Source organism: Myodes glareolus, chromosome 18, assembly GCF_982192425.1.
Source record: "Myodes glareolus chromosome 18, mMyoGla1.1, whole genome shotgun sequence".
NCBI classification, from domain to species: domain Eukaryota; kingdom Metazoa; phylum Chordata; class Mammalia; order Rodentia; family Cricetidae; genus Myodes; species Myodes glareolus.
In genome coordinates this window covers 32,368,515-32,392,531 of record NC_142043.1, presented here as the reverse complement: position 1 = coordinate 32,392,531, position 24,017 = coordinate 32,368,515, and the positions used below count along the sequence as shown (strand labels likewise).

At 41.4% G+C, this 24,017-nt stretch overlaps 1 protein-coding gene across 11 annotated transcripts in view; it reads right to left on the bottom strand.

Annotated features, from left to right (window-relative positions):
- Dst (dystonin) overlaps positions 1–24,017 on the bottom strand; it is a 408,649-nt gene that overhangs the window by 354,292 nt on the left and 30,340 nt on the right. The gene's annotated exons all lie outside the window — the stretch shown is intronic.

The following is a 24,017-nucleotide window of genomic DNA, read 5'->3' as shown; positions in this document are numbered from 1 at the left end:
TGGAGTATATTGTATAGAAAAGAGACTGAGCACAATTAATGATACATGCATTCATTTTCTCTCTACTCCTGACTGTGAATATAACTAGATGCTTCAAGTTCATACCTTAGCATTCTTACAACAGTGGACTATGACCTGGAATTGTAAGCCAAATAAACCCTTCCTTCCTTAAAGTTACTTTTGTTGGGATACTTAATTTACTACATCAACAGAAATGATGGGGAAAGAACCTCTCCACCCTCTGGAGAGCAGAATCCCTTTGGAGGGAAAGTAGGAGTGCAAAGCATTGGTAAAGCACACACAGAGAGAGGGTCCAGCGCTAAGGCAGAGGTCGTGTGGGGAAAGGGACATGGGCTTGGGAGTGATGGGCTGGGTCCAAATGCTGATTCATTAAGTAAAGCCACATAATTTAGTAAACATTTCTGACTTCAACTGTCCTAATCCATGAAATGTTTACATTTTAGTCACAAGAATTTTAGGTTCTAAATAAAGGGTATTTATAAAATTCCAAGTAGCCTATCTAGAAAAATGCAGGGCTTGATAAAACAGTCAGTAAAGTAAGCATAACTCTTCAGACAAGAAAACGAGTTCAAATAAGCCACATCGAAAAAAACATTTTGGAAGGTATCAAAGATGGCCTCGGTCCTCTTGTAGCGGAAAACAAAAAGTAATTTACCAGAACACAAAAGAAGTAATTTACATGAGTTCACAAACACGCAGGCAAAGGTGGGCAGGCAGTTCAGTGCTCCAGTGCTCTCAGTGGTAGCAGAGCTCAGAGAAGGAGCAGAATGGAGCTGAAGCTACTCTATATTTGGCTTAGTCTAGTGGGTGGCAGGCACTTGAGGACTAAAGAGTACTTATGTCCCAGGCAAGGCAGAGCTTAGGAATGAATGAATAAGTAAAATGGCAGGTACACGCATGAAATATTTACAAGCAAGCAGATACTATCTGAGGATGTGCCAGCCAGGAGTCTAAGTCAAGTATGGATGGAAATTAAAGAGGTAAACAACAGACGTTCTAAGGGGAGCCTGTGTTTGTGGTTTGTTTGAGTTTTAGAAGAGACACAGAAGACTTGAGATTGCAGGGAGGGAATACAGAACGGGGATTAATGACACCAGGAAAAGAAGCAAGTTTTAAAGGCCTGGTCGTGTATGTGCAGAGTTCAGGAAGACCGGGTGTGTGCAGGGAACTTCTCACTGAGGAGCCTGGAGATGGGCTGGCATTTGATTGCGGAGACCTTGTCCACAAACAGGAGGATATGAAGATGAGGAGGGGAAGTAGTAGAGGAGGACCCACAAAGTCACTCCGAGGTCAACAGAAAAGAACAAGGAGGAACTGTAAACAGATTCTCAAAACTGCCATCACTGTCTGGACTGGCTCTTCACACATCGGCCTGCTCCAACCCGCCCCTGCGTGAGAGCTCAGCTGGCCTGGCCCTCTTCAACCCAAAATAGTCCCGGAAGATCTTTGCAGCCCCCATACGACCCAGGAGGTATTACAGCAGCTGCTGGGGAAGAGATTAGGGACAGGGAGTTGGGGTCATCTGCCAAGCATGTTTAAAAGTAGGGCTGGGTCCCTCAAAAGAACTGGCCATTAGGCAACCATGCGCATGCCAGACTCCAAGCACTTTCTTTTCTTCCTCTGAATTAGACTCACTGAAGATAATTTCTGTGGCTTGCAGACTAAGGAACCACGGCATATTCTAACCACTAGGTGGCATTAGCTAATCACTGCCAGCTTCTGCAGAAATGAGATGAAATGTTTATTTGATAAAAATGGAGATTCTCTTCTTATGAGTAATAAGCAGCTGTCTTTGGCTCAGTTCCATTATTACTAATACTCCTCAGGACTCTACAAATTCTAGAAACACTTGGGAGGCAGATATTGTCTAAAACTTTTTCAAAGACACACACACACAAACACACACAGAGAGAGACTAGGGCATAATTCCACAGTCATTCTAGAGAACAAGAATCTACCTGCTCCACCTCCCTCTATCCTTTCTAGAACAATCAAGACTACTCAAGAAGACACTCAATGAAGGATTTATGTGTCTACTTAGGTTTTTGTTGTTTAAAATATATATGTGTGTGTGTGTGTGTGTGCGCGCGCGCACGCGCACCATGGTGCACGGAAGAGGTCAGAGGATAGCTGCAGAAACTGGCTCTTCTACCACGTGGATCCAGGACTGAATCCACTTGTCAGGTTTGGTGGCAAAACCTTTATCTCCTAAGTCATCTTGCCAGCTCACAGAATTACTTCTGATATCAAAAGAAGAAATCAACTGAAGCCATCTTTTCCTAAGTTTCCATCCAACCTGCACAGCTTTTTTTGTTTTTATCTTAGCTCTGTCATGCAGATCTCTGTAAATTCTACTCCATCTAAACATAACTATAATACTTTAGAATCAAGTTTTCTAAGCACTAGAATATAACACAGAGATTTTACATCCAGACTATCCAGGTCCATTCCATAGCTTCTCTCATTCCCTAGTTGTGTGCTCTTGGCTAGCCACTTAACTATTTCCTTACCTGTAAAATAAGTTTGCAAATGAAATACTCCATAAGTTTACAGAGGTGACAATGATTTCACTTCTACAAAGCATTTAGAAGAGCGCTTGGCACACAACAGGATGGAAGTGTCAGCTATGATTACTACGTATTACTCATATAAATAAAATATATTCTTGAATACAGGCAGGTATGGAAGAAATCTTGAGTCACATTGCTGGTGTGCCTTGCTGAAGACACGAGAGGCACTGATCACTGGGTGGGAGGTCTTGGCTCAGTGAGTCTCATGGCCATGCTCAGTCGCAAGCCCTCTCACTCAGCATGTGATTCTGGTCACAGTGTGCGCTGTGTCACAATGTTGGCATCCACCAAGAGTGTGTGGCACAACCCATAGAGAATCATGGTTATGTTTCAGAAGGAAAGCCCACATAGGGCACTTAGAGGAGTGCATATCACATAAATAGTAATTGCTTAGCGTCGTCATTACTGTACTGTGTACTTTCTGACTTGCATCAACAAATTTCATGCAGTTCAGAGCTGTGATGGCCAGCACTATAAACACAAAACCATCGCCCACGTGTCAGCTTTATTTCCCAAAGTCACTGCGCGTGTTCACAGTCCTTAGTTCACTATACACACTTGTCATAAACACTATAAAACATGAGCCGAGATGCAGCAGAAGAAAATTATATTTTAAGACAGCAGGTGGTGCTATAAGCTCTTTTTGGTGTTAGAATTTAAAGAGATATAGTAGTCCTTTTCTCTCTTTTCATTTGACCTTGCCTAGATAACACTGGGTAGTGCACAAAGTTAGGGAACTGGAAGGGATGGAAGAGTCCCAGAAAGCTGTTTAGTACTTTCACCCACTAACATCTCATCAAGGACTCCTTCAACCGTCTGTTCCTGCTGAGTTCAAATGAACCAGCCTGGACCTTCACCTGGCCAGAAAGCCAAAGTACGAACCGTTGATGACAAATACAGCTAGGCATTCCGTCCTGGCCCCAAACTAAAAGGCACACAGATAAAAGATCACAATAAGTGCAGTGAGCTGTGTGTCTCTACCACGAGGCTAACAAAACCAGAAGGTAAAGTCCCCATCAGAAGTGTGAATGGCCAAATCAGACTCCACAGTTTCCATGCGTGCAAGCACTTGCATTTTGTTTGAAGAGGGAGGGAGGTGAGGAAAGAGCTGGGATGGTTGGGGGAGGGGAAGGAATATGATCAAAATGTAATGCATAAAATATAAAAACAAAATGAAAAACACTACGAGCTTTTAACCCCAGCACTCGAGAGGCAGAGGCAGGTGGTTCTCCGTGAATTCAAGACTAGCCTATTCTACAGAGAAAGTTCCAGGCCAACTAGGGAAATACAGAGAAATGTTGGGTTGGCTCTCTCCTACTTCAAATACACATCCTGGGTTTGGGGGTCACAGCTCATCCTTCCACTGGACAGTATAGGAAGACAGTAAAAGAGTGCAGTCAGCTATTCTCCCGCTGGTCTGAGGAAGCAGAGTGCAATTTCCACATGATGTTCCTGTCATCCTGGGCAGACTTCACGACCACCTCAATAAACACCTCCAGGAATAAAGTCACCAGAAGCTGCGTCTTTGTTTCTCTGGATTCACCCATCCTTGCCTCCCCGCTCTGGGACCTACTCTTTCCCTGGACTCCAGTTTTGTTTCTCCGACCTTTGCATTCATGTTTGGGTCTCTATGGAAGGTGTTCCAGGGGAGTCTCCCTACCCGCAGGACCCCTCACTCAGCAGGAGGCGATCTCCTGTTCTCTGGGAGTGACACCTGTGTTGGGTGTTTTGGTCACTTTAATACAAGCCTACACATATGTGGGGAAAGGGACTCTCAGTTGAGGACCTTCCTCCATCACACTGGTCTGTAGTATAGCTGAGGGTGGATTTTCATGATTGTTGACTGATGCGGTGGGCACATCCCTGGGCAGGTGGTCATGGGATGCGGTGAGCACATCCCTGGGCAGGTGGTTATGGGATGGATAAGAAAGCAAGCGGAGCAGGCCAGGCAAGCAAGCCAGAAAGCAGCGTCCCTCTGTCCCTGGGCTTCAGTCCTTGCCTAGAGCTCCCCTACCCCGACCCCGGGGTTCTTTTGATGATAGACTATAACCACAAGCTAGCTTCCCCCAAGTTGCTTTTGTTCAATGTTTTGTTGAAGCAAACCAGAACACTACTATATACTCTTTGAATGGTGGGCATTCAGAAGTCTTTCTATAGGGGACTTCTGCTATTTTAAAGACATTCTAATTTATTAGTGATTTCTGGGTAACAACTTCTCAAGACAGTCTTCAGTGTATGTGTTGGGGGCAGTGTTCTAGGGGAAAGACTGAACACGAGATAAATCTCTCAGACTTGAATTCAGCACACAATAGAGTATTGTTAAATGTAAAGTATACTATTGGACAGAAGGTCTCTGCTCTCTATGTTCAGCTTCTGGGCTCTGTTACCATTATTTCATTCTTTGAATCTGGATTTCAGTCTTTTAGGTACTTCAAGACTACATGAAATTTGCAGTCCTTCTCTCCCTGTGACTCTATTACTACAGTTAGCATAAAGTCCCCAATATTCATCCATGTTGGATACACCATGTGGATTTCTTTCATTTAACCTGGTAACAGTTCATTATATATATGTGCCATATTTTTTATTTATTCCTAAGATGACTGACATTCCGATATCTGATTCATTTTAGGAGGTGTACAGATATCTCTTCAAGGTCTCCATTCAGTTCTCTTGGATAAACAGCCTGAAGAAGGATCATGGGGTCTACAATGATTCTATTTTCATTGTTTGAGAACCACTTGTTCCATGCTGTTTGTCACAGTTACTCTCTTACTCTGTATACCTCAGAACAATACAGGGCCGCGATCTGCCTACATTCTTAATAATAGCTTTTAAAACATAGATGATGATGATGATTATTAATTATTATTAGTATAACTTTATTACAACAACAGGAAACAAAACTAAGACATCCATAGAGCCCCTCCTTTGAGAGTTTGATAAAGAAATGTTGGGGCCTAAGAGTCTGTTTTTTGGGTGTTGTTTGTGTGTTTGTTTTTCAAGACAGGGTCTCTCCTATAGCTTTGGAGCCTGTCCTGGCACTCACCCTGTAGACCAGGCTGGCCTCGAACTCACAGAGATTCACCTGCATCTGCCTCCTAAGTGCTGGGATTATAGAGTGCACCACCACCGCCCAGATCAAGTCTATATTCTTAACAAGCCGCCAGGAGATTCCAGTCCTTCGGGTCTGCAGAGCAAGTTTCAAGTAACAGTACAGGACTGACAGAGACTGTGCAGCCCTTGCAGAGACTGAGGCTGACTATAAGAGCAAAAGTGACGGCAGCGGCTGGTCCAGTCCCGATGGCTTCTGCCTGTGGTCTCTCATGACTCCAGAGTGGCTGTGCATTTACAGCTGTGTGAGACTTACCTCTGTGCATTCAGAACCCAGCTCAGCTCTTAGAGTTCTATCAAATTACTCATTCAAAAGACCCCGAAATACAGTATATGTCTAACTCTGCACCCCAAAACCACTCGAGACAAAAAGCATAAACTACATGGCTGAAGATGTACAAATTAAAAGACAAAACGGAGATTTTTGCATTTGGAATTACCTGAGATATTGCATCTTCTCATCTTCTCTAGAAACACAAAGAGCTTTGAAACTAGAAATGTTTCCACAGAGCACACTCAGAAAATAACCTCATTTCCCTCCTGGCTGACCTATCTAGTCCACATGAGGGTTTAATTTACTCTCATAATTTTGTGCAAATTCTGCAATTTTTCTAGTCATTGTTAGGTAACTAAAAGTTCTCTTTTTGTTTACAAAAATAGCATTGTTATGATGAGGTCAGGGCACTCTTCAGTTTTCCAAAAGATCCATAATAATACTCATACATCTATTGCCCCAACAAATTCTAAATCAAACTGTTTGAAATGCAACCACTTCTCCTTCGACCACTTTTAAATAACTTATCTGACTGTTTCTGCCTTCTGGAATTATCGTACATGAAGCTTTGCCTCAGGTTTCATGAACAAGGCTAAGTTTTCTCAGTGGTCGCCCTAAGGTTGCTCTCATTACAGGTAAGAACGCTTAGGGTGGGGCTCAGTGCATCATATGTGTATTTGTTTGAGACTGACCACTTTGGACTATATAACCTATCTGAGGCTCTTCCCTGGAGAAGACTAATTCTGTCTTAGGGAGCAATGACCACCTGAATCTCCTCATCTAAGGGTGGAACCATGTGGAATATTCCCCATCTACATTGGCATATCAACTAGTGTTGTCATTATTCAGGTCTAGTTCAGGTAATGATATTGATGTGAATTCGAGGGTGCAGCTTCCTTGTCGTACATAGAAAACACTATTTCTCAACAGAAGTCCTGGTCCTCTGCTCTTATCATCCTTCCTCCCCCTCCCTCTTGATGTTCTCCAAGCCTCAGATGCCACAGCTGTGTTGATCTGGGACTGGACACCATACAGCCAGTCATTTTCTTCATTTTGGCCAGTTTTGCATTTCTGCAATGCTCTCTTCTGCTTTAAAAGGTAGCTTCCTTGACAAGGGTGAGAACTACATTTATCTGTGGGTGCAAGGATAAGTATTACGAATGTTGTTAAAGATTCTACTGATTGAGGGGAATGGCTGCACTAGGTTCTCCTCTAAGGCCCATGATCTCAGTGCTCGTGGGTAATTAGCTAGGTTTAGAGTACAAGGCATGCATTCCCTCCTATTGAGAGTGCTGTCCAATCAGACAGCTGTTGATCACTCCCAAAATAGAAATGCCACTATTGCACCCTTGGAGGTATTTTGCCACACTGGTCACTGTTGTGGCTCATGGGTTTTACAGTTGGGTAGGACTAGTGATTGTTTTTTGTTGGTGGTGGTTTTTTTTGTTGTTGTTTTGTTGTTATTATTGTTTTGGGTGGTTTGATTTTTTATTATTTATTTATTTATTTATTTATTTATTTATTTTGCTTTGGCCGTTTGCAAAGTACTTTTCCACACTCAGCAAGTCAATCCTCAGAGAGGAGGCTTTTGGGTCACATCCAACTCAATTCCTCCAAGTGCTGTATCCAAAATAAGTGGTGTCTTCAGTAATAGTCTTGCCTCCAAGTTCTGGCACTGGGGCTAGTGCAATAGTTTATGGCTCTAAGGGAAAACACTATCATCTCAAGGGGACTAATTTCATTCATTCATTAGCACATGCACACACACACACATTATAGGTGTATGTTTGAGTAAACATAAAATAGCACGCTTCTACCTAGCTTTTTCAAACATCCTAAGTGCTATTTATCCCCTCTTGTTCCCCCTCCTGTATTGCCCTCCCTCTTCATTTTGATTTAAATCCCTGCTGCTGTTTCAGCCATTTCTCCCTCCATAGAACATGTGTCATTGTTCTTCCCTTCTCTACAGTTCCTTCTTCCCTTCACCCTACTGACCCTTCTTATTATCTAGGTTTCTTCAGTTACTCCAGATTATATACTCATAACTAAATACTCAGAGCTAGAGTCCACAAAGCAGAGAGAATCTTTTGGGCATAAACTATGCCAAGGATAGGTATAGCTGGATGACAGAGTAGGTCGACTTTTAGCTTTTTGAGAATTATCCACGCTATAATGGCTACACTAGTTTGCAATCCCACCAACAGTGAAGGTTTCCCATGCATCCTCACCAGCATTCAGAGACAGTTGTTTTCCGGATCTTAACCATTCTGACTGGGGTAAAATGAATCATCACTGTAGTTTTTAATTTGTATTTCTGTAATTGCTAAAGACGTTGAACACTTAAAGTTATTTCTTAGCTATTTCTTTTCTTTTGAGAACTCTCTGTCCAGATCAATAGCCCACTTTTTTTTTAATTAGGTCATTTGCTTTATTGATTCTTTGTTTTTTGAGTTCTTTCTATATTCTGGAAATTAACCCTCTATTAGTAGCTAGAACTCTGTGGGGTTCCTCAACTTATTATTCCAAGCTTCGTAGTTTTATGAAGTCAGCCCCATTTGTCAAATTTTGGGCTTAATTACTCAGTCAATGGGGTCCTATTCAGAAAGTTCCTTTCTATACCTGTCTCTTGTAGGGACAGACTATGTTTTCTTCTAGTAGTTTCACTGATTCAGATTTCACATTGAGGTCTCTAATCCATTTAGAGCTGGTTTTTGTGCATGGTGATAGACATGGGTCTAATTTAATCTTCTACATGTGGATATTCAGTTTTTCCAGTACCATTTTTTGAAGATGCTGTTTTTTCTCCAGTGCATAAGCTTGGTCTCTCTGTCATATATCGGTTGGCTGTAATCATATGCAGTCATGCTTGGTTCTTTTCGGTTGTTCCATTGATCTACAGGTCCATTTTTGTGTCAGTACCATGCTGTTTCTATTACTACAGTTTATAGTATAGCTTGAAATCTGTATATTAATTCCTTCAGCATTGTTCTTTTTACTCAGTATTGCTTTTGCTATCCAGGGTATTTGGTGGCACCATATGAATATTAGAATTTTTTCTACTTTCATGAAAAGTATCCTGGAAATTTTAGCTGGATTGCATTGAGTCTATAAATCACTTTTGGTAGGTTGGTCATTTTCACAATATTAATTCTACCGATCCTTAAGCACAGGGTGTCTTTCCATCTTCCAGTGGCTGCCTCAATCTCTTTCTACAGAAATTTCAAGTTTTCATTGTAGAGGTCCTTCTTCTCCTTGATAAGACTTATTCCTACATAGGCTTTGTACGCTTGTTTTGGTTGCTATTAGGAACAGGAAAGCTTCACTGATCTCTTTTTTCTGTGTGTTTATTATTGGTTTTGTATATGACATTCTCTTATTTTATTTTGTATCTTGCTATGTTGCTGAAAGTGTTGATCATTTCTAGCCAATTTCTGGAGGACTTTTGGAATCTCTTATGTATAATATTTAATCATCTATAAACAATGGCAATTTGATTTTTTTTCCTACCTGTATTTTTAAAATTTTTATTGTCTTTTCTTATTGCCCTAACCAGTGCTTGGAATACTATACTGAAAAGGAATGGGGGGCGTGGACATCCTTGTCTCAGTTCCAATTTTTGTTTTGTTTTTGTTTTTTGAGACAGGGTTCTTCTGTGTAGATCTGGCTGTCCTGGAGCTTGCTCTGTAGACCAAGCCTGCCTCTGCAACTGCTGGGATTAAAGGGGTGTGCCACCATTCCCAGATCATTTCTGATTTTAGTGGGGTTGCTTTGAGATTTTCTCCATTTAGGATGATGATGGCTGTGGGTTTATTATATATAGTCTTTCTTACGCTGAGATGTTTCTTCCAGTCCTAATATCTCTAAGATTTTTACTATGAAGGCGTGTTGGATTTGTAAAAGGCCTTCTCTGAATCTATTGAGATAAATAATCACAATAAAATTATTTTTAAAGTCCACCTATATAATTTATTACATTTAAAGACTTATGTATGATGAGCCATACCTGCATCTTCAAGATAAAGTCAACTTGGTGCTGGTGAATAATCCTTTAGATCTACATCTGTGTTCAGCTTCCAATATATGGAGGAGTGTAGATCTATGCTCATGAATATTAGCCTATAGGTTTCTTTTTGGTTATTGTAGTGTCTTTATCTGATTTGGGTATTAAAGTAAACTAGATTCATTGGAGTTTGGAAGTGCTCCTTATGTCTCTAATTTTATGAGTAACTTATGAAGTACTGCGTGTAGATGTTTTTAAAATGTCTACTAGAATTCTATTGTGAGTCCATTTGAGACATGGCCTTTTTCAATCAGAAAACTTTTTAAAACTATTTCAATTTTATTAGTTATGGAACTACTTAGGATGCTGGTCTCTTCTTTGGTGGTTTGGATGAATCTACAATATTATTATTTTTTTTTAGGTTTCCCAACTTCATAAAGTATAGGTTTTCAAAGAATTCATTATAATATTCCATATAAATATATAACTTATAACAAAATATAATTTGTTATCTTTATGTTGTATTGTTTCTCTGTCCATTTCTAATTCTATTAATATGGGAATCACTTTCTTTGTTTTAGTTAGCTGGGTCAAGGGTTGGTCAATCTTGTTTATCATCTCAAAGGACCAGTTCTTACTTTCACTGACTCTCTGAATTGTTTTCATTGTTTCCAAAGAATAATTTCTGCTCTGTTTTTTTAATTACATCTTGCCATCTACTGGATTTGGGTTTAGGTTGTTTTTGTTTTTCCAAATTTTTGAATTGCATCGTAAGTCATTTATTTGTGCTCTTTTAATGTGGGCACTTAAGAGTTACAAGTTTTCCTCTTAGGGCTGCTTTTGATGTGTCCCAAAGGTTTTACAAAGGTTTTGTGGTGTTGTATTCTCTCTTTTAATTCCAGGAATTTTAAATGTTCTTTCTTGATTTCTTCTTTGACCAATTCATTCAATAATGTACTATTTAATACCCATAAGTTCATGTAGTTACTAGAGGTTCTAGTAACTGCTATTGATTTTAAGTTTTAGTGCACTGGTGGTCAGATAGAACACAGAGTTATTTCAATTGTTCTGAATTTGCTGGTTTGCTTTGTGTTACAGTAAGTGGTCTATTTCACAGAAATGCCCATGGGCTACTATATTCTTTGCTGTTTGGTGGAATATTCTATAGAGATCTGTTCAGTCTATTTAATGTAGTTTGATGTTTTTCTGTTTAGTTTTTGTTCAGGTGACCTGTCTTGGAGAAACAGGGCATTAAAATCACTCACCATTATTGAACTGGAGTTAATATGTATCTTTAAGTCCAGCAGCATGTTTTTATGGAATTAGGTGTGCCAACATTTGACGCATGTTTGTGATTTAATATCTTCTTTGTTAATTGTTCCCTTGATTAAAATACTCTGCCCTTCTTTAGTTCTTCTGATTAATTTTAGTTTGAAGTCAATAATGAGATCTGCTGCTCCCGGGTTCCATTTTCATGGAATACATTTTTCCATTCCTTCACTTTAAGGTGGTCCCTGTCTTGAAGGAAAGATGAATTTCTCTTACACAGCAGGAAGGTAGATTTTGTTTCTTAATCCATTAGACTAACTTGCATCTTTTGATTAGGAAGTTGAGGTGATTAATATTTAAAGTTATCGGGAAGTGTGTTTATTGGTGTCACTTTATTCTTTTCTTCTGTTTGAAGGGTTGTTTGGGGTGTGTTGATCTGCTCCACTGTCTGTGTTCTCAGTACTAGTTTGTGCATCAGTAAGTGTAGCTTTGTTTTCTTTCTCTAGCCGCTTGGATGCGCTAATTCCTCTCTCCAGTCAAAAGTATTATTTCTGGTTCTCTGTTGGGCTGGTTTATGGACATGGGTTACTTTTGTTTATATATCATGGAAAGTTTCGCTCTCTTTCAACTATGGAAAATAGTTTGGCTGGGCACAGTAGTCTAGATCGCATCCATTGCTTCAGTTTATTCTGGCTTTTAAAGTTTTCATTGATAAATAAGCTGCTATTCTGATGGCTTTTCTTTTATAATTCACTTATGGTTTTGTTGGGAGCTTGTTTGTTTTCACTTTCAGCTTTCAATACCCTCTTTGCTCTGTATAGCTAGTGTTCTTACAGTAATATACCATGGAGAGTTTCTTTTCTGGTCCTGCGTGTTTGGTGTTCTGTGTGTTTCTTGTATCTTCCTGTGTATGTCTTTCCTAAAGTTGGGGAAGTTTTCTACTATGATCTTGTGGAAGATCAATCTACTTCAGAGACCTGGGATTCTTCTCCTTCATCTACGCTTATAATTAGAATATTTGGTCTTTCTATAGTCTCCCAGAATTCTACATGCTCTGTGTTTGTGTGTGTGTGTGTGTGTGCGTGCGCGCACGCGCGTGTGTGTATGTGTGTGTGTGTGTGTGCGTGTGTGTATAAGAAAGAGAGGGAGAGAGAGAAAGAGATATTTCCATATTCTTTGTTTGCATGGGCCAATTCTTCCATTTTATTTTCAAGTGCTGATATTCAGATTCTACTTGATCCATTCTAGAGATAAGGCTTTTAAATTAGTTACTTTTCTGTTGCTGTGGTAACACTATGACCAGGGCAACTTACAGAAGAAAAAATTTATTTGAGCTTATGGTTCTAGAGGGATAAGAGTCCATGACGGTGGAAAGAGGACACGGCAACAAGAAGTAGGCATGGTGGCAGGAACAGGACGCTGATACCCCACATCTTGAATCACAGAATCTTTAACTCTCAAAGCCTAACTCCAGTCCAAACCTCCCAGCCATTCTCAAACAGTGCCACCATCTGGGCACCAAGCATCCAAACACCTGAGCCTAGGGAGAACATTCTCATTTAACTCACTTCAGCTTCCCCAAAGTCTTCTAACTGACCTACTGAGTCTATAGACTCCATCTTCATTTCACTTTGAGTTATCTCAATAATTCCACCTCTTTACCCCTTTTCACATCCCAGCTTGCCTTCATCATTTCATTCACTTGTCTACTTGTCTTGTACTTTACTGAGGAAGTTTTGCTATTTCCTTAAGTTCACTGAGCTGCCTCTTTTTGTCTTTTTTTTTAAACTCCTTTGATGAAAGTTATGATTGTTCTTTTAAATTTTGTGTCCTCAAATTCACAGGTAATTTTCATCAAGGAACCTTTTAATAGGACTAGTGGATTAGGGTGGCATACTATGATAGCTTTCATATTGTTTGCGTTTTTATGATATGGTCTGGAAAGCTTAACTTCTTTCCTTGGTTGTATGTCTATGTGGGATTTTAGACTGTCTGGGTCAGTACAGAAGTTGTGTGACCAGAGCTAGGTTTAGAGAGTATGGAGATGGTACTGATGGCGTTGGTTACGGGGTACTCACTAGGGTTGGGAATGCCGGTGCTTAACGAAAGCCATTGCTTGAATTGTGGACCCATAGGTAAGTCTGGAAATGTGGGAATGGTGTTTGTGAGAGGGTGGTGCCTGGGTTCTGAGTGGACTCGCCCAGAAGCTAGGCCTGGTTGTATCATTTAAATTTCAATTAATTATATTTAACTTCATACTCATCAAGCATCTGCCATCTGTGATTCTTTAGGTCCTCAATGTCCTCTCTACTTTGCTGATTTATGAAAAAGAACTATGATTATAGATGGATAGTTTGGGAGGATAGGACTATAAATTATATATATACATATATATATACACACAAATATATGTACATATAGACATATATATGTCTATATATATATATATATATAGTCTCACATTTACTCAGAAGAGATCAGTTACACAGTGATCACCTAAACTTTCAAGAAAAAGGCAAACAAGAAAAAGAAAAACAACTGAAGCCTTATATCATGAAGGATATAACATAGATGTTATTACAAACACGGGTACTGCTGAACTCAGGGACAAGTCCCATGCAGGAGCCCAGCTCCCCTCCCCAGCAATGTGAGCCTTCTGACTACAACTCTTAGGGCCCCAGACAAATTAAGACAAAACAACCAGCACCTGCACAACTCATTACACAGCCTAGTGCAATCTGAGCTGTACTTCTCCAATATTTCTCTAGCACTGTTCAGCTCTTAATGGCATCCAGTTCTCTCTCCACTTACGGGAACAGTGCAAAGTCTAGCTCTCAAGCCTCTCCAAAGGGCCAAACGCTGTGCACAAATTATCTCACTATTATTTTGTAGTTACCATTACCTATGAGATGAAAGCTATTTTGATGCCCAGTTTTACAGGTACGGAAATACTCAGAATTTTGCTCAACACTTAGAGTTCTGATTCAGTACTGAGGCTCAGGCAACCTGACCTAGGCTCTCGAACAGAGATCACCAGACTGTGGTTCTCCAGCTACATCTGTCTTATAACAAGTTCTTAAAATTTTTCATTGGAATGCAGCCATGTCTATTCATTTGCCTGTTATTTAAGGCCTCTCTGCTTAAAAGCAATGCTGCGTAAACACAATGGAGATGATATGACCTGTAAAGTCAGAAATGCCTGCTGTCTGGCTCTAGACAGAGGCACATCGCTAATCCCTGCTCTCCAGCATCTTGAAGGGCCTTGAGCACTTCTACCATACACTGAAAAGTAGTTCTGTCTTGGTGTTTTGGTCTGTTAATCCATATTCCGGTCTGTGAAATAGAAGGTCAGTGAAATTTCCCTCTGGCAGCCATGTCTGCTCCATCTGTTTGTAGTTTCATAGGCAGATTAAACAGCATCTGTTATGATGTTTTCCAAACACATAAATGGTTCTACTGAAAATGTATCTGCATTGTTCTTCTAAAAATGATGACACCTACTCCCTTGTGAATTTTTATACTTAGACTATAACACTGAGAAGGAAAAAAGTTTGCTCAAATTAATCAATACTACTGCATTTAATAGGTTTTAACCATAGGCCTTTCCTGCCCTGGCTTTTTTTGGTTAGGTCAAACATCATCAGCCACTGAAAGATAAGGAATTTTTCTGGGTATAATTCTCCAGTATGGCTTACTGCGCTGAAACCGAACTACGTTATTGCTATTTTTAGTTTAAACTCATCAATTCCATGTTTCATTTTATTTTTAAATTAAAATGAGCTGAGAGAGAGAGAGAGAGAGAGAGAGAGAGAGAGAGAGAGAGAGAGAATAAGTATACTTGGCCTTTAAAAGACTCTGAATGTGACATTAACGCTGCACTGCTACTGAAGTGAAGCTGCACGACACAGAAGACTAGACAGGTGCACCTTTCTGGATGCTGAGACTCCGCCCAGATTCCCATTCCTCACCCACTCATTTCCCCGGTGACTAAAACTCTACCTGGGAAATTCCTTCAGCCCACTGCTAGCTGCTGGGCTCATATCACACCCGTCATCCTGCCTTCACCCTGCCCAGGCTGGACCAATGCCAGCAATGGGGAGGGGGACGGCTTGCTTCCATCAGGACAACTCTGATGTTTTCCATGAGATCAGTGGGTGTTCTTGCAAATGGACCATGACTCAACTTCTCTCTCACACTCTTAAGGGTACTGCTCCTTGATGGCACTCTCCAGTCAATCTGCAGGAAGCCTGCATCTCAAACCATGGTCTGTGTTCTCAGGAAGCTGCCCCGGGATACATAAAGTCTGAGTTCCTTAGGAATTTTATCTAATAGTCAACAACACAAAATAATCAGCAACCAACAGCTTCTGCAAAGGCAACAAATCCATCAATCCAGAGAATAAGAAGCCCGATGCCAGCAGTGCTGGCGCACGCCTTTAATCCCAGTACTCGGGAGGCAGAGACAGGCGGATCTCTTGAGTTTGAAGTCAGCCTGGTCTACAGAGTGAGTTCTAGGACAGTCAGAGCTACACAGAGAAACTCTGTCTCTCAAAAAACAAAAGAAAAGAACAAGCTAGATGTGGTAGTGCACACCTATAATCACAGTACTCAGGAGTCTGGGCCAGGAGGATTGTGAGTTCCAGACCTCCCAATGCTACATTTAAGAAGATCCTATTTCAGAAAAGAAAAGAAAGAAAAGTTTAAGAAAGAGAATAACTACATAACGCTGGCCAAAATATACATCTCAAACAGGTCCCAATATGCTGCAGAAACAGTAGCCATATGGAATAGTAAAGTGGGTCACAGATGAGAGTTCTAGAACCACGCTAAGATGCCACGCAAAGTGGAGGACTGTGAGGAGGGAAGGCTGCCTGCAGACGAGGAGCAGAGTCAGTGCAATCTGCTCTGGCAGCAGCCGGGGCTCACAGCCTAGGGCCCAGACACTCATGCGCAATGACAGGCTCTAAAAATAGCCCTGCCACAAGCAAATCGTAACCCAGCCTTTGTGATTACAGATGAATGTGAGCGCAATCTGTCTGCGCGAGCCCCCCTTCAGATTTAAACACTCCCAGACAATAATCCCTTGTCTACAAATAAAGTCATGACTGTAAAATGTGTACATAAAAAAAAATCCTTTCCAAGACAAGAAGCCAGGAGAAATGAATGAAATAAGCATATTTTAACGCAGGATTTACAACTTCCCGACTCTAAACTCCAAGAAGCCGAAAGGCAATATAGGTCAGGTGATCTGTGACTATGTATGATAGATGGCACTTAGAAAAGGGCACAGAGACCAGTCAGTCACGAGAGAGGAGGCAGTGCAGAGAGATATTATGAGAAATAAAAAGGATCACGAGAAAAGCCAGGGAAGAAAACAAGCAAAGAGGAAGGGCAGGGGAGAAGTCTTAAGACAAAAGAGCAGGAGGGGGCTTTGAAGTTTTAAGTCACAGTAAAGTCCTAAGTGACTCTTGATTGTCTCAGTGGCAACCCCTACAGCGTTTCCACTGGACACTATGAATTCTGAGTTTTTAAGACACAAAAGTAAGTTTATAAGGCAGTGCATAAGAAACAACCCGAAATACATAGAAGACAATGGGTTAAGAGACAGAGAACAAAGAAAAGACCTAAACAGAGATTGAAAACTGAATGCAGACAGATACGGGGGTGGGGGCATGTGTGGATAAACCCTCTTACAACTACAGCTTTATCAATAGCACCCCCTCCAAAGTCTGTTCTCAAGTAACAGCTTCATCTTGAGGGTCACCTATTTGTGTGCTAAAGTACTATTTGTGTAAGAAATTCCTGTAGCGAGGCCAGCCCTATCATAACTTAGGCAGATGCAGCCAAAGGTAGGTGGGACAGCAACAGCCCTAGCAGTAAACAGAGAGGAAGCAGCAAGACTGCTGTGTGCAGGGTCCCCAGGGTCTGCAGTCAGCAAGGGCATCTCCACATCAATACATCCTGCTCCTCAGTGTTCTGCAACCCTTTCTGGATCTAGCAACTAAAAAGAATTGCTCTGTATGTCAACAACTACTGGTTATTAAACATTTTAAACATCGACGTCTCTACCAATGGAATGAAGTTAATCAGTGCTACTGAAGCAGGTGCTGGAGCTCCATGTAGGTCCTCAGATCCCAAACCTAACCAACTGTAGTAATGTAGGAAAGCAAGGCAGCAGGAATCAATGGTAGACAGATGTTTGCTAAGACTCCCTGTCGAGCCCCATGCTGGCTGCCTACGCAGGAAGACTAAGAAGGAACTGAAGAGCAGGGGTCCTGGCATACACGGCGGCGGTGGTCAGAAGTGCCTCCAAACAGCATGAGCCTTCTCCACCCCTGGACGCAGAACGGGAAGGACTGAGGCTCCTGACCACATTCCAGAAGTGAGTTGAGATGATGTGGACATTTGGTCTGTGTTCAAGCCCTAAATGCTTTTCTGGCAGCACATTCTCTTTCAGAATCTGCTTACTCTGCAGGTGTTCTTACCAGAAAGCAGCAGGGAAAAAAAAAAAAAAAGAAAAGTTCCCCGACCTAGAAGCTTCTGATAATTTATGGTAAATAAAGATGAGAAATGGGGAACAGGAGCCAGAGGACAATGAGGTAAGTGAGAAACGCTGTGCAGATTGTGGTCACAGCCCCTTTTAGTGTCCAGTTCTCCTCCGTCCCTCAGCCCCGTTCTCACCCCCGCAGAGCACTGCAAAGACGGCAGCATAAGCTGCACCAGGGGTCACCTTGCTCTGACTGTTACCCTGGGAGGACGGAACAGAATCTGGAGCAGCATCCACTAAAACTTTGATGAGGTGGTGGTATCTTCCTTCTCCTCTCCCACCTATTTGGGCAAAAACTATGAACTTTCCCCTCTCCATCCCTTGATTCTGGTGGATTCTGGGGAGTAGGTGAATGTGAGTGGAGCTTATTTCAATGTGACCTTTTGTAGCATCTATCAGCCCAACTTACAGAAAATGCATCCTTGGCCATGAGGACTCTTCCCCCACCACTGGGTCCTGCTTCTCCTACCTATGGTTTTCAAACTCTCCACAGGTTCTGATTTTGGCTCTTTTCTTATCAAGCATTAACTTGTTTGAAAATTTCAGAAAATATGGATCAGAAACATAAGTACATCTAGAACTGTTAACACTTGTGTTAACTAAAACTGTGTCTGAATGTCTCTGCTCTACCCATCTATAAACATTCTTCCAGACCGATCACTAGAGTTAATACAGATCATACTCACCATTAACAGAGACTTAGCGAGAATTCAGATAGTATTTCAAACGTACATTCTTTCGAACTGAATAATTTTTTAACATATGGTCCCACACTTTATTCTATTACTAACTAAAACTGACAATTATAGTTTTTTATTTAATGTTTAAAAAATAGTTTTATGATGAACAAGAATCAAGATATATCCATGTGTGTTTCTATGGTAGTTCTTTTTCTCTTTCTTTCTCTCTCTCTCTCTTTCTTTTTTTCTTTCTTTCTCTCTTTTTTAACTTGGCACAGACTGGAGTCACTGGGGAAGAGAAAAATGCCCTCCATCAGATTGGCCTACAGACAAGCCACGGGGACATTTCCTTGGTTAATGACTGATGTGGGAATGCCCAGCCATGTGGGCAGTGCCATCCCTGAAGAGGGAAACCTGGGAGTATAGGAAAAGTAGCTGACTATGAACCTGATGAGCACATCAGTCAGCAGCGTTCCTCCATGGTCTCTGCTTCAGTTCCTGCCTCCCAGTTCCTGTCTGCTTGAGGTTTCCCCTTGGCTTCCCCTCATGGTGGACAGTAAATGGTACAGGTAAGACAAATGAACCCTTTCCTCCCCATGTTGCTTTTGATCATGGTCTTTATCACAAGAATAGAAAGCAAACCAGTACATTACCTACATCTTTTTTATTTAGAAGTGGAGTTACCATGCCATTAAAAATCTGCTGATAAGATGGCTCAACGGGACCCACAAGGTGAAACTGACTACCGCACTGTCCTCTGCCCTCCATAAAACATGCTGTGACATGCATGTACTCTCTCTCTCTCTCACACACACACACACACACACGTGTGCATGCACACACACACACATACATGCACACTAAATAAATGTAATAGAAAAACAAAATTCTATTACAAATTACATTTATACCATCATTATGAAAGCCTCTTTTAGTTCCATCCCATCAATACTGAAGAGTGTGAATCTCTATCTGTTGCCATCTTGGAAGCAAAACACTACTTTTAATTGGCAACTGTATCAGTAAACGTAGAAAGGCTTTCATATTATGTAAACCATTTTGTTTCAATTATCTGCTCAAAATCTCTTTGCTCATTTTTCTACAATTTATATATAACCCTTATTTACTTTCTAGAAGACTTATATACCTTGAATAAAAAAGTATTTGCCACATATATAGCAAGTGCTTTTATTCTAGCAACCTATCTTTTCAGCTTCCTATACAGAAATTTAGAATTCTTCAGTTCAAATTGCCACTCTTTTCCCGTTATGGAACCCAAATATTTTTTCATAGACTAATATTTTTAACTCAGAGGTTTCCAGTAATCTCCCATATTCTTTTCCACTCCTCTTCAAAGACTTATACATGTTATATGATGTTGCATGGAGAGGTTCTTTCGTTTTCACAGAAGATGAGACCCTGTGGATTGATTGCTTCTAGATCAATATGGTATGATGGACCACACCCTCCTGAAAGGTTGCTGTAAATACCCTCAGAAAATTATTTCACTCTACTGCTGGCTGAGATGAACTTAGTACACAGGATATACCATGAATGGCCAACAAACAGCATAAAGCTGTGTTAAACTCTATATTTGTGTCTAGAATTCCTTTTAAAGCCCTCTCAGGTTTTACGTGGAGTTAGTTCACCACATTGGAGCGCCAAACTGTTGCATGGAGAGGGGTCCCTTTGTTCTGTCCGGGCCAAATAATCACACAGAAACTGTATTCATTTAAACACTGCCTGGCCCATTAGCTCTAACTTCTCACTGGCCAACTCTTACATCTTAATTTAACCCATTTCTATTAAATCTGTGTATCACCACGTGACTGTGGCTTACCGGCAAGATTCTAACCAGCATCCATCTCAGGCAGGAGATCCATGCCACCTGTGTCTCTGCCCTTCTTTCCAGCATTCAGTTCTGTCTACTCCGCCTACCTAAGTTCTGCCCTATCAAAAGGCCAAGGCAGTTTTTCTTTATTCAACCAATGAAAGCAACACATAAACAGAAGGACCTCCTACACCAATATGAGGTCGAGAATTCCTCTTACTTGTGGGAACAGAGGGTGAAGGAGGGAACAACATGATGGTTGATCTTGATTGTCAAGTTAATGGCATTTAAAATCACTGTGGAAATGAATTCCTAGGCATGTCTGAATTTCTAGAGAAGGCTGAGGTGGGAAGACCCCACTGGAGTCCTGAACTGAATTAAAAGGGAAGTTTGTTGACAGCAGGCTTCATCTCTCTCTGCTTCCTGACTGTGAGTGCAGTGTAACCAGCTGCCTCACGAACCTATTAATAACACGCCTTCCCTGTCCTCATGGACTGTAAAATCAAACCACGAGCCAACGCCAACCCTCTCTTAAGCTGCTCTCTGAGGTACTTTATTGCAGCAACAAGAACAGCCACTGATACAGACAGCCACTCTTTCTGGTCCCTCTAGACCTTCAACTAAGTCCACCAATTTAAATTTAATTTCACCCACCAAAAACATACAAAAACAACCCAAGGAATATTTGACCACTATCTAGACAGCCCATGGACTACCCAAGTTCACACATAAAAAAATTAACTACTATAAAGCCCCCTAATAACCAAGATAAAAGTATTTCCATCATGGCTGTGGAGTCACTGGGTGCAGAGTTGAAAAGATAAGCACAGGGCTGATGAGATGTCTCAGCGTGGACGAGTGCTCGCCAGGAAAGCCTGATGATCTGGGAAGATAACAAATACGTGTAATGGCATTTCATTTGCATCTTAATAAATAAAGCCTGCCTGAAGATCAGAGAGTAAAACACCCCTCTGGTCAGCCTTACAGACCAGGCAGCGGTAACACACACTTTTAATCCCAGTAGCCACACTAGCTGCCATAGAAACTGGGCGGTGCATGTCTTTAATCCCAGTGTGCATATCTTTAATCCCAGAAGTAGAGAGGATTATAAAACGGGAGGAGACAGTTCTCAGACACAGTCTCATTCTGAGCCTCCTGGGGATAAGATGCTATTTGGACTGAGGTAGAAGAGCCAGTGGATGGCTGTTTTACTTTTCTGACCCTCAGGTTAAACTCCAAATTCAGCCTCTGAGTTTTTATTAATTGTGCTTCAAACACAGGAAAGTTGTTCTTGGACCTCCACACACACACACTGTCGGGTGTGCACACGCATACGTATCACACATGTAATATTAACAAATAAAATAATTAAAAGGAAAAAAAGTCATGGAACTGGTTGTCCCCCGCTGGCAGGGGCAAGGTCTCGGTCCTCACTGGTTGGTGTTTAATTTAGATATTTAGATTTTTATGTTCAAGTGAATTACAGTTTGCATAGAAAGTGTCCTTCAAAAGTCTCAGGTACCGAGTGATTAATCCCCAGCTGGAATGGATCAATGCATTGATCTGTTTCTATTGGATGGCATGGAGGGGAAGTTGGGGAGAGGGACTGGCTGAAGGAAAACACTAGGGGTATACTTGTGAAGGATCTTCCCCTGCTCTGCTTCCGGACCACGATGAAGCCAGCAGCCTTGACCTGGATCCTCTGGAATCCCCCCTCCCTGAAGCTGTTCTGCTCAGGCTCTTAGGTCACAGTGATAAGAAATGAACGTATGTGTGTACGTGCACACAATGCAGTTCTTAGGGAATTAAGAGAATTCTTTCTTGCTGACATAACTAATACGATTCTTTAAGGTCTGGTCACCCTGCACTCACATTTCACAGTCTACTCTGCATAAACTTCATGGGACAGAGAGGAAGCTGCTCACACGACTGAGCACAGGACACCACAGCTGACACGCACTTCATCTTACAGAGAGGGATAAGCTTAGGGAAAGGCTACAAAGTCAACAAACTTACATTGTTACCATTCATTTTTCACAAGCTGAGCGTGGTGTTAAACTTGTAAAAGTAATTTTAACTATTAATGAGTCTCAATAAAATCAAAAATGTGTATACAGATCTTTGAAATTATCCCTACATAATGTAGCACAACAAAACACAGCGATTTATCTATAAGAGTAAGAAAATAAATATAAATTATCTATCTAGAGGCAGGTTTAGTGGTGCACATTTTTAATCCCAGCACTTGGGAGGCAAACGTAGGCAGATCTCTGAGTTCAGGGACACCTGGTCTACATAATGAGTTCCAGGTCAACCAGGGCTACATAGAGAGACCGTGTCTCAACAACAGAAACCTACCCAGAGACAAGCTAGAGAATGCACACATGAATTAAGACGTGTTATAGGAGGGTAACATAAGAAGAGCAGTAGGAATGAACAATAAGGATCACAGAGATTCAAATAATGCCAGCAGGAATGGTGTAGGGGTCCTGAATTCCTCCTTTGTCATCCAAACACACTGCCAGTTAAACGCTTTTCCACAGCTCAAGATGGGGAAACATTGAAGCAAAACATAATCACAGATGCTACTGGTAGGGTTTCTAATTTGCAGGTAGGAGCCTGGGAAAACAGCCTTTCTTCTCTACACCCGCTCATTTAATCCTCTGATTTCAGAGCAGCTGACCTCAAGCCAGCAGGCCTAATTTTAGTATCCCTTATGAATCCCTTTGACTCCCACTTCTGCTCGCATCATCTCCTGAAGCAGGAAGGATAAACACGCATGCCCCAATACAAAAGCTGAATTATCATGAATCTACTAGATGAGCCCAGGCTTTGTAGCTTTGGAGACAGTGTCTGAGTTATTCTGAGATGCATCTTTGCTGAAGCACATTCAGGAAACGTGTTGCCAGAAAAGAATCTACAACGCGAACATAAATCAATGCAAATCCAGCTACTCTGAACGAACCATCATGTTTATTTATGCTTATTTTTCACACAATGCAAGATTTTTCAAACCTGCCCTTGGGATGTGGGGTGCTGCTAAGACCCCTTGAATGTTTATTTATCCATTCTGTATTCATCTTTGCTGTTCTCTCTCTCTCTCTCTCTCTCTCTCTCTCTCTCTCTCTCTCTCTCGGTTAGGGTGGGAGGAAGGGTTGCTGATCTGGAACTTGTGGTGATTCTCCTGCCTCCCTCTCAGGTACTAAAATTACAGGCAAGAGCCACCACACCCAGTTTCTGTAGCTCCATGTTTCACATGGGTTTCATGTATTCAGCAATTCAGATGTTCTTGAAATCATGTGGCACTGTGACAAGCTTCGGAAACAGGACAGAACAAAATGGAACTCATACTTTGGAGTAACCAGACAAGAGAGGGACATAGACCTGGAGCAAATGATGCAATAATGATACCATGAAGGATGTCAGCTCGAGGCACACCACAGAGATACCAAGGAGGTGACAGGTTTATTGGCGAAAAGGAAAATCACCCTATGAGGGAAGCCAAGGTCACTACTTAAAAACCCAGTGAGGAATCAACAAACTCAAAGACGAAGAAAGCTGCTGGGCCAGGTGAAAAGGCCATTTCAAGGCAAGCACTGAAAATCCACTGCAAGGCAAGAGGCAGGAGAGAGCAGGACAACGAGGTTTTCTCCACACTCTAAAAAGAATATGTAGAGACCCTGGGTTTCCCACCACCACCACCATGAGCTTT